This window comes from Rutilus rutilus (assembly GCF_951802725.1).
Source record: "Rutilus rutilus genome assembly, chromosome: 16".
In the NCBI taxonomy this organism is placed as follows: Eukaryota; Metazoa; Chordata; class Actinopteri; order Cypriniformes; family Leuciscidae; genus Rutilus; species Rutilus rutilus.
In genome coordinates this window covers 6,210,275-6,220,347 of record NC_140224.1, presented here as the reverse complement: position 1 = coordinate 6,220,347, position 10,073 = coordinate 6,210,275, and the positions used below count along the sequence as shown (strand labels likewise).

At 38.5% G+C, this 10,073-nt stretch overlaps 1 long non-coding RNA gene across 1 annotated transcript; it reads right to left on the bottom strand.

Moving 5' to 3' along the window:
• Window positions 1-6,215: 6,215 nt before the first annotated feature.
• Window positions 6,216-9,278, bottom strand: LOC311305694. The gene is made up of 3 exons (XR_014630050.1): window positions 8,770-9,278; window positions 6,464-6,615; window positions 6,216-6,353 (listed from the first exon to the last, which is right to left on the bottom strand). It is a non-coding gene; the product is annotated as an uncharacterized lncRNA (long non-coding RNA).
• Window positions 9,279-10,073: the final 795 nt, after the last annotated feature.

Here is a 10,073-nt window from a genome sequence, read left to right as displayed (position 1 = left end):
CACTGCCAATTTTTTTGGCCATGACCGTGTGTGTGTCACGAATCAGTCTCCCGTGGTTTCCCTCGTTCACCACTGGAGGGCTCCCTCTCCTGAATATTGACTTTCCCCTGTAAACTCCATTTCCCATAATCCCGTACCTGGTACTGATTGCCTTCACACCTGAAGCTTATTCCCTGGACTATTTATACAGCTCTGTTTCTCTAGCCCTTTGCAAAGTCTTGTTTTGCCCTGCTGACAATTATGAGCGGTTATATCTTGTTTTCCTGATTGCCTTGTATTGCCCCTGGACTGTTTCTCTTGTTCTGACTCTCTGCTGCCTGCCTCTGTGATTTTGCTTCGTTTGCCTGGATTTACTGTGTACCGTCTGCTGCCTGTCCTGACCCTCTGCCTGCCTCTTGTCTACGTTATTGTGATACCTCTGATATATATGTTGCTGGTTATTGACCTTTGCCTATTGTTTCACTGCTACTCTTTTAATAAACCGCACATGGATCCTCATTCCGCTGACTCTTCGTTACAGAAGACTTCGCCAAACACCGATCCAGCGGCTATGTATCAACTATCCACTGAGGTCTCTGCCCAAGCTAATGTCCTGGCTGCAACAGGAGCAACCAAAAACAACTTTATTGCCTAACATCAATGACTGAGGAGTTAGTCAAGGCGTTGCAACATCGCCAGCCCTCGCCTAGCTTTCCCTGAGAAGTTTGATGGATCACTTACCAAATGTAAGGGATTTTTGCTCCAATGTTCCTTGTTTGTAAATCAGCAACCCATGTTATACTCCAGTGACGACAGCTGTATAGCTTTTGTGTGCTCACTTTTAACTGGTAAAGCTTTGGAGTGGGCTACTGCAGGTTGAAACGATGGCCGATTGTCATTCTCTTCCTTTAATAACTTTTTGCAGCGATTTCGTGAAGTATTTGAACATCCAGAAGGCGGCAGAGATGCAGGCAATCAGTTACTAGTGCTCCGACAGGGAAAACTTACTGCAGTTAAGTTCACCCTCTCTTTCCGCACGCTGGCAGCGCAAACAGTATGGGTAGAGGATACCTTAAAAGTGCTATTTCACAAGGGACTGAATCTAGAACTTCAATCTGAACTTGCTAGATTTTTTCAACCCTCCACCTCTCCAGCCTCTGCTGGGTTTTTCTTCATTGACAAGAAGGATGGAGGTCTACGCCCCTGTATTGACTATCGAGGTTTAAATTATATCACAGTTAAGTTTCGTTACCCTTTACCTCTGGTCCCAGCAGCGCTAGTCCCGGTCCCACAGCCAAATACTTTACCAAGCTAGATCTTCGCAGCGCTTACAACCTCATTCGGATTCCGGAGGAGGACGAATGGAAAACTGCCTTTTCCACGTCTACGAGGCACTACGAATATCTGGTTATGCTTTTCGGGCTGGTCAATAGTCCCTCCGTCTTCCAGGGTTTCATTAAGGATGTCTTCCGGGACATGCTTAACAGATGGGTCATCGTCTACATTGACGACATTCTAATCTATTCCGACTCTCTTGAAGAACATGTCAGGTATGTTCGCTCTGTTCTGCAATGTCTAATAGACGATCAACTTCACGCTAAGGCTGAGAAATGTGAGTTTCACCGAACTTCTGTGTCCTTCCTGGGTTATGAAATTAGCCCTGAAGGAATCGCCATGAATGACAGCAAGGTGCAGGCAGTGATGAAATAGAAACAACCCACAACAGTCAAAGAGCTACAACGATTTCTAGAATTCGTTAACTTTTACCGATGCTTTATCAAAGACTTCAGCATGATCGCAGCACCTCTGACATCCATGATGAAGAAAGGAGAGAGAAAGTTATCACGGTCTTCAGCAGCTTTACAATCTTTTCACGGCCTGAATGATCGTTTCACCTCTGCTTCCATCCTGACCCTGAATGACAATTCATCGTTGAAGTGGACGCATCCAACACTGGTATCGGAGCCATTCTCTCTCAACGCCATGGTACCTCTCCTAAACCTTTTCCTTGTGCATATTTTTCTCGCAAACTCACCCCAACTGAACAGAACTATGATGTTGGGAACCGTGAACTCTTGGCCATTGGCCTTTGAAGAATGGAGACACTGGTTGGAGGGGGCCAGAGATCCATTCCTTGTCTTGACTGATCACTGTAATCTTGAATATCTACGCACTGCAAAAAGGCTTAATGCCAGACAAGCAAGATGGGCATTATTCTTTACACGCTTCAATTTCACTGTTACCTATCGACCTAGATCAAAGAACGCCAAGGCTGACGCTCTATCTCGGCAGCATGAATCCATGCCTCTACCTCAACCCAATGAACCCATTATCTCTCCAACACTCATTCTGGCCCCAGTTCAATGGGACATCATGACCGAAGTGAGGGAGGCCCAGAGTTCAGATCCACCTCTGTCAAACTGTCCACCGAGTTATACAGTGGGTTTATTCATTTCCCAGTTCTGGCCATCCTGGTATCACAGCCACAATTCAACTGTTAACAAATCGCTTTTGGTGGCCATCTATGCAGTCAGACACAATCTCCTCTGTCCAGAATTTTTCCACTTGCAATATCACCAAATCCTCCAAGCAATTAACAGCCGGTCTTCTACATCCTCTACCCATTCCTCAACGTCCTTGGTCCCACATCGCTATAGACTTTTGTCACTGATCTCCCTAACTCATCTGGCCACACAACCATAATCACTGTTGTAGATTGCTTCTCCAAGGCTTGCCGACTTATTCCAATTAGGGTTGGGCGATATATCTCATGACATTGTTAGGCGCATCTTGTCAGTAAAGCCGGTTCCTTGATTAGTAGTAAATCGCCATCACCTGCTTTCAGATGGAGTGGCATTCACTTCAAAGAGCCATAGTTAACTGACAAGCTGAGCCATATCGCATTAATTATCGCAGGCGATACGTCCGCGATATTAATGCGATATGGCTCAGCTTGTCAGTTAACTACGGCTCTTTGTTGTGAATGCCGCTCCATCTGAAAGCAGGTGATGGCGATTTACTACTAATATATATATATATATATATATATATATATATATATATATATATATATATATATATATTAGGGATGCACGACATATCGGTATTGGCTGATATATGTTCATTTCTAATGTTATTGTTATCGGCCCAATAAGAAAATCTGGCAGATATATTAAAGCTGATAAATGTATTTCCTTCAGCTGAGACACTTCAGATGTTCACCCTGATGGTTTTGAATTGCTTGAAATATGATTGGAATCACTTCAAAAAAGAAAAATTCTGTAAATTGCATCAGTAAAGTCTGTCATATTGGCTACATTCATTTATCATAAGAACATTATAATTGTGTGCTTGGAACATGGCTTTTAATGATGAGACTTGATTTTGTAATCAGGCTCTCAAAAATTATATAATGTTTATCGTCCAAAATTTGCATATCGGTGCATTCCTTATAGAGATAGATGGATAGATATAGATAGTTATATATATATATATATATATATATATATATATATATATATATATATATAATTTAAATTATTTTTATTAATCTAATTATAAAATTAAAGACAAATATATTTCTCCTGTAAGAGCTTTACTCTGAAACGTATCACATCCATTATTTAATTAAAGCCTTCGATTTGATAATTACACTATAAGCTATATCGCAGTTATCCTGCAGGCCCTATTTATTTATTTTAATTTTACATTCGATATAATTAATATACTATGCAACCCCCCCGTTTGGGAAACGCTGCTGGATATAATGCAATAACAGCCAAATGCATCTCACAAGGCCACCATATTTGGAGGGCAACAGATCGCTCCTCAACCACTTGACATGATGACAAAGTGTGTCTGACCTTTGAGATGTGCGTTGTCACTTGTTTTTTTCTCTCTCTTCCTGCTCGCTCTACACTTGAAACAGATCAAAGGTGGCACCTCCTTCACCTGCCCCTGGAATCCACCTCCTCCTCCATCTATCAGCATGTCTTTTCTCCCAACGCATGGCAGCGGCCCAGGCCGGATCAGGCCTGAGGGGAACACGGCGTGATGGACAGGTGGCATCGCTGATGCCATTAGAGCTGTGCATGTGTGTGTTTTTGGGATGGGGCTGGATGGGAATGGGAAGGGGGTGAAGTGGGAGAGACCAGGGTGTGAACCTGTGCAATCAAACAAGTCACAGCTTCGCTCAGGTGGTTTTTCTGATGTCTGCGGTTTAGACAGGGCGTTACGCGATGTTCACGAGAACTTTGAGCAGAAAAAAAAAGAAGAAAAGAGAGGGATTCAGCATGTGTCAACACGCATACCTGTTGCCGTGCAGAGAAGGCCCTGAAGGCACGATGGGAGTTTCTCATGAGTGTGACGAGCCAAGCCCAGACAACAGGCCTACGAGAGCACTATGCTCACCTGAGCCACACTGGCTTAGAGTGGCGTCAACCACCAACACCTTCACATTCTTCTACGTTTTTTTCCCTCTGCATCATGTTTGTGTGGGCCACCGCTGACTGTGGCTCGCTCTAGAGGTCTTGTTTTTCTCATGAGTTTGTGGGTGGTAGTTAGAGAGCCAGTTCTTAATGCTCTATGATGTCTGTGTGACTATACAGTATTGTGTACGTCACAAAAGAGTGGATAATGCGACTGGCACCAAGCACTCACCATGATTGTCACCTTCATAATAGAATATGAGATGAAGGCTTAGAAAACTTCTGCAGTCAAATGACTGTGTAGGCTATTAGGTCAATGACGAGATTTTTTTTTTTTTTTTTTTTTTGCAGATCTTTTTTACATTCTGTACAATTTTCTTTTCAATCTGTTGAGTCATTCAATAACACATAAAAGTAAAATTAATATTTATTTATTTTATTTTTTGGGGGGTGGGGGGGCTACACCAACAAAAAAAGTCTAGGGTTAAACAAAAAGAAAAAAGCCTCATTAACAGGCTGAAAAAAAAAATCAAGTTTGTTTTAAAAATATTATTAAACCATTTAAATGGTGCAAAATTGTACAACAAAATTTAAAAATGGTTAACATCTTATATATTTATTTATTATATCATATAAAACAAATAAAAAACCCTCTTCGTATACCCCACCCCACAGCGAGAGTAATACTTAATAATACTTGAAAAACGTTTGTCAGTATGGTATAACTGATATGCAGGCCCTTACAGAAAAAACACATGAACTTCACATGTGCAAAAACTCATGTGATCACATGTGACCACATGCACATGTGATTTTGCACATGTGAAATTTAACATGTAAAAACATGTGACTTTGCACATGTGAAATATGTGGATCACATGTGAAACATGTGTTTTGCACACGGGAAATGTGTGCTTTTGGAACATTTGCACATGTGATTGCATGTGAAACAAATGTGAAACACATGTGATCACATGTGAAACCCATGAGCTCACATGTGAAACTTAAAATTCCCATGTGAAACCTATAATCATGTGAAACCCATGAGATCACATGTGAAACCCATGACATCACATGTGAAACCCATGAAATCACATGTGAAACCTATGATCACATGTGAAACCCATGAGATCACATGTGAAACCCATGAGATCACATGTGAAACCTATAATCACATGTGAAACCCATGAGATCACATGTGAAACCCATGAAATCACATGTGAAACCTATAATCACATGTGAAATCCATGAAATCACATGTGAAACCTATAATCACATGTGAAATCCATGAAATCACATGTGAAACCCATGAAATCACATGTGAAACATATAATCACATGTGAAACCCATGAGATCACATGTGAAACCTATAATCACATGTAAAACCCATGAGATCACATGTGAAACATATAATCACATGTGAAACCCATGAGATCACATGTGAAACCTATAATCACATGTGAAACCCATGAGATCACACGTGAAACCCATGAAATCACATGTGAAACCTATAATCACATGTGAAACCCATGAAATCACATGTGAAACCCATGAGATCATAAGTGAAACCTGAAATTTCCATGTGAAACCAATAATCACATGTGAAATGTAAAATTTCCATGAGAGACCCATGGAATAACATTTGAAACCCATCAACAATCTATGTTAAACCTACACCCCATGTAAACCTGCAACTTCATGTGAAACCCATGTAAAAATCATTCAGCAATATACCACAGAAAATGGTAGTCCTACCATGTTCTTTTGTAGGGCCTATAGCCATGTTTCCCAACATTAAAACAAATAATTCAAATTTAGCTTTTATTTCATTTTAAAATATGCAGTACAAATTGAATGTTTAAAACAAACAAAGCAAAACCAAATTAAAATTATACATTTAAAAAAAGTGTCTTGTCTCAGTCCTCTGTGTCTCCTTCAGCAGGCATCCTGTTTTGGGATAGAAAAACAATCAAAGATTAGGGCAGTGCAATATGTCTTTTCCTCACAGATATCACTGAACTCAGAGTGAAATCTTGGCAGATGAGTCTTTAACGCACCCTTTGGTTTTGAATGTACACACACAATGTATGTAAATGCAGTGAAGTGTTCTGGTCACGTGCCAGTGTTTCAGTAGATCTTGCTGTAGGAGAATTGACTGGCTTTTGTCAGAAAACTTGCAATGACGACAGAGCATCACTTTGGCTACACCCTGATGGAGAAATAAAAGTACAATTGATCACAAAAAATAATAATATTTTTATAATATTATTAATAATAATAATAATTTGACGCTTATAAAATAAAATAATGTAACATCACTATATTAGTTAGGCCTGTTTCCTTAAATTTGTGATGAAACCAGAGTTGCAACCAATTTTACTCCATATTGTAACGTATTTATAATTGAAATACACATACAATGGCTATACAATACAAAGTGTTTGCACATCCCTGGCAGTTGGTTTGTAAAATATCTTCATTGTTTTGTCAGATATCTTTATTTTGTCTGAAGATATGCAGAGAAGTGTGTGTGTGTGTGTGTGTGTGTGTGTGTGTTTGTGTTGTTGTTGTTGCTGTTAATTAGGGATGCAACGATACCATTTTTTCAGAACCGATCCGATACCAAAAATTCTGAGTATCGGCCGATACCGATCCGTACCGATACCAGCACAGGTTTTTTTTAATCAAGTAGAATTTCTATAACTCTGTGTTGAACTGATAATAAGAACTGAAAAAAAGAAAAACAACAACAACAAAAAATATATGATCATAATCTGACATAAATGCTATTATAAACTAGATTAGTGGATAATTCAGTAAAATTTAGTCTAGAAAAATCACGAGTGCACAATAATTGTATAAAATCTGAACATTTTGTGAAAAAAAAAAAATGTTTAGTGGGGAACAAATTAGAGACAATAAGTGTAACACTAAATCTGGTAAAACTTAGCAATTAATAGCAATTATTTTATATCCTACTATAAAATTGAGACATTTTTTTAACTGTATAGCACAGCTGTTTAATGAGGTAGCAACATATGATAGATAGGACAGAACAAGAAAGGCTATTAATAATCTTTCATTGCGTCCCTGTATTATGATATGAAAGGCTCCAATACAGTGCGGCACAAAGCGCTTATGCGCATCCCGAGCGCAGAATGATGCGCTGGAAGCAACATGAGTCACAGCGCACAGCGCGTCGAGTCCGCATTGAAAAGTTTCAAGCACAAAGAAAATACATATTGATGCGTAGTGTATTATACAGTATCTATCTATGCAATAGTCTATTCAGCATTTTCTTTTAACAGTTTTAAATTTCAGTTACTGTGCGTGTGAAGAACAAATAGTGCTCTGACTTTTCTCCAGTGTTGTGATCTAACAGACACCCGGTAGAAAGTAACATGATTAAGTTACAGCAATAAAGTCCAGCAAGATAAAGTTGTTTTATGCGAAACCATAGACCTTTATCTACAGATCAAGTATAATAATAGTAACATTGAATCATCTTGGAGAGAGTTTCATCGTGTTAACTGTCGTAACCGAACGCGACGCGCTGTTTGAATGCTAAATGAAGAATGATCGACAGCCGCAGCTGAGAGAAACATTTACGTGATCTTGAATTTAACGACTTATATCTCACATTATACTATATAATGGCTTCAGAACACTTATAATATTGTGCACAAAAATTTATGGTGCTTTATAATGTTTGTGTGCCTTTTGTGTGGCTTAACAATAACACAGAATAGTATACACACAATATCGGATTTGGATCGGCCTCGTCTGACCGATACCCGATCCGCCAAAAATGGCAGTATCGGAGCCGATACCGATACTGAGTATCGGATCGGTGCATCCTACTGTTAATAAACTAAAAATAATAGGCCTATAATTTTATTAAACAATTGAAAATATTACATTGTAATTGTATTAAAAAGAAAGAAAAAAAAATCCTAGTTTTTTTTTTTGATGCTTAATTATGCATTAAATTCAGGTAGGCTACTGAGTCGCTGTCCTCAGTGCCGCAGAAAAGCGCCTACAATCAAAATCCTGGCGCCGCTAGTGCCTATCACATGTAATTTTGTAGCGAACCGTCTTGTGTGATTAAAGTTTTGAGCTTCAGAATTTCCGATAACATAGTGAGTTTTTAGGGAGCAAATGTTTCAGTGCACTGTAAGGATTTTGTGATAAAGACGGCCATTAACCACTGACTACTGAGCTAGAGAACTGAGTGATATTTACCCAGAGTTTAGCACCTTGACTAGCTTGTTCAGGTGTGCTGGACTAGGTTGGAGTAAACCTCTGCATGTAAGTGGACCTTGAGAGACTATATTATATCTCCTGCAATATGTTCTGAACTTACAACACTGGTGTCCAGACCAAAGTTCTGCAGAGTTTCTGGTGATCCTGGATCAGCTGCTCAGGTCTGCTTTATTGGGTTTGGGAGCTAAACTCTGTGATCAGGACTAGATGGCAAACAATACTGTAAAGGGGAGAAGACAAACACTATTATTATGTTATAAATAACTTGTTCTGTGTTCATCTGCTAACCTGTACAAAGTATGCATCATGAATAAGTGGTATGAATTTGCTCTTTTAATAACACTGTTTTACTACATTAATACTAACTACAAACCTGATAAAAATGACTGGTGGGCAATGGAGGAAAGGCTTATTTTGCCCTCCAGGTCAAGTACAGCTCGCTGCATCCTGACGTCACTTGATAACTATGAATTAACCATACAGTCCGTACTTTTAGATTAAATAAATTAGATTATTTCCATTCATCCATTGACCAATTGTCAGCAAAACCTTTACAAAACTATCAAAATATCTCATCTACACATATGTGATTAAAAGCCCATACTTACAGCTCAAGTCTATAGTTAACCTAACTTAACGTTAAGTTACCTCAAGTTAGCCTAACGTTAACGGTTGAGATGCTAACGGACTTTTGCGAAGACACTAAGCCATTTCTATAAAGTAAAATATTCAACGGAAGCGAGTCATTTACATGAAAGAAAGTCTCAGAAACACTTGTATGTACAATTTGTGTAATTTTATGGACTAAACTTACCTTAAAGTAGTTAAAACAACAGTGAGAGACGGAGTTTCGCTGATTGTCAGTTGAACTGCTGCCTCGTTTCCATGGTAACGCCCTCCGCTCCAGTTCAAATGCTGCTTGAATATTCAGCGCGCGCGCCCATTAAAACACGTAGAAGTCACGCAGCATTAATACATTTTGAATTGATGGAGTGAATTATTTGATAATCAGCTAAAATATCCTGAAACTTGATACATTATTAAGTGGATAGTAGGCTTGTGGCCATCGCAAACTGTAAATAGAATGAAAATATAAAAGCATTGAAAACGTACAACAAGTTATATATATATATATATATATATATAATATATATATATATATATATATATATATATATATATATATATATATATATATAGAATAGGCTAAGTTATAATATAATATAGGCCTACCTTTAGAAATGGTAAACGCGGTGTGGAAACAAAATAGCAAAAACTACATGATATAATTATGAACGTTTTCTACACAAATTCACAGATGTGACACGAAGAACAAAGCTTTATTCTAAGTTTTTTTTTTTTATGTATTTCAAATCTATTAAATGTATTTCAATATTTAACAGT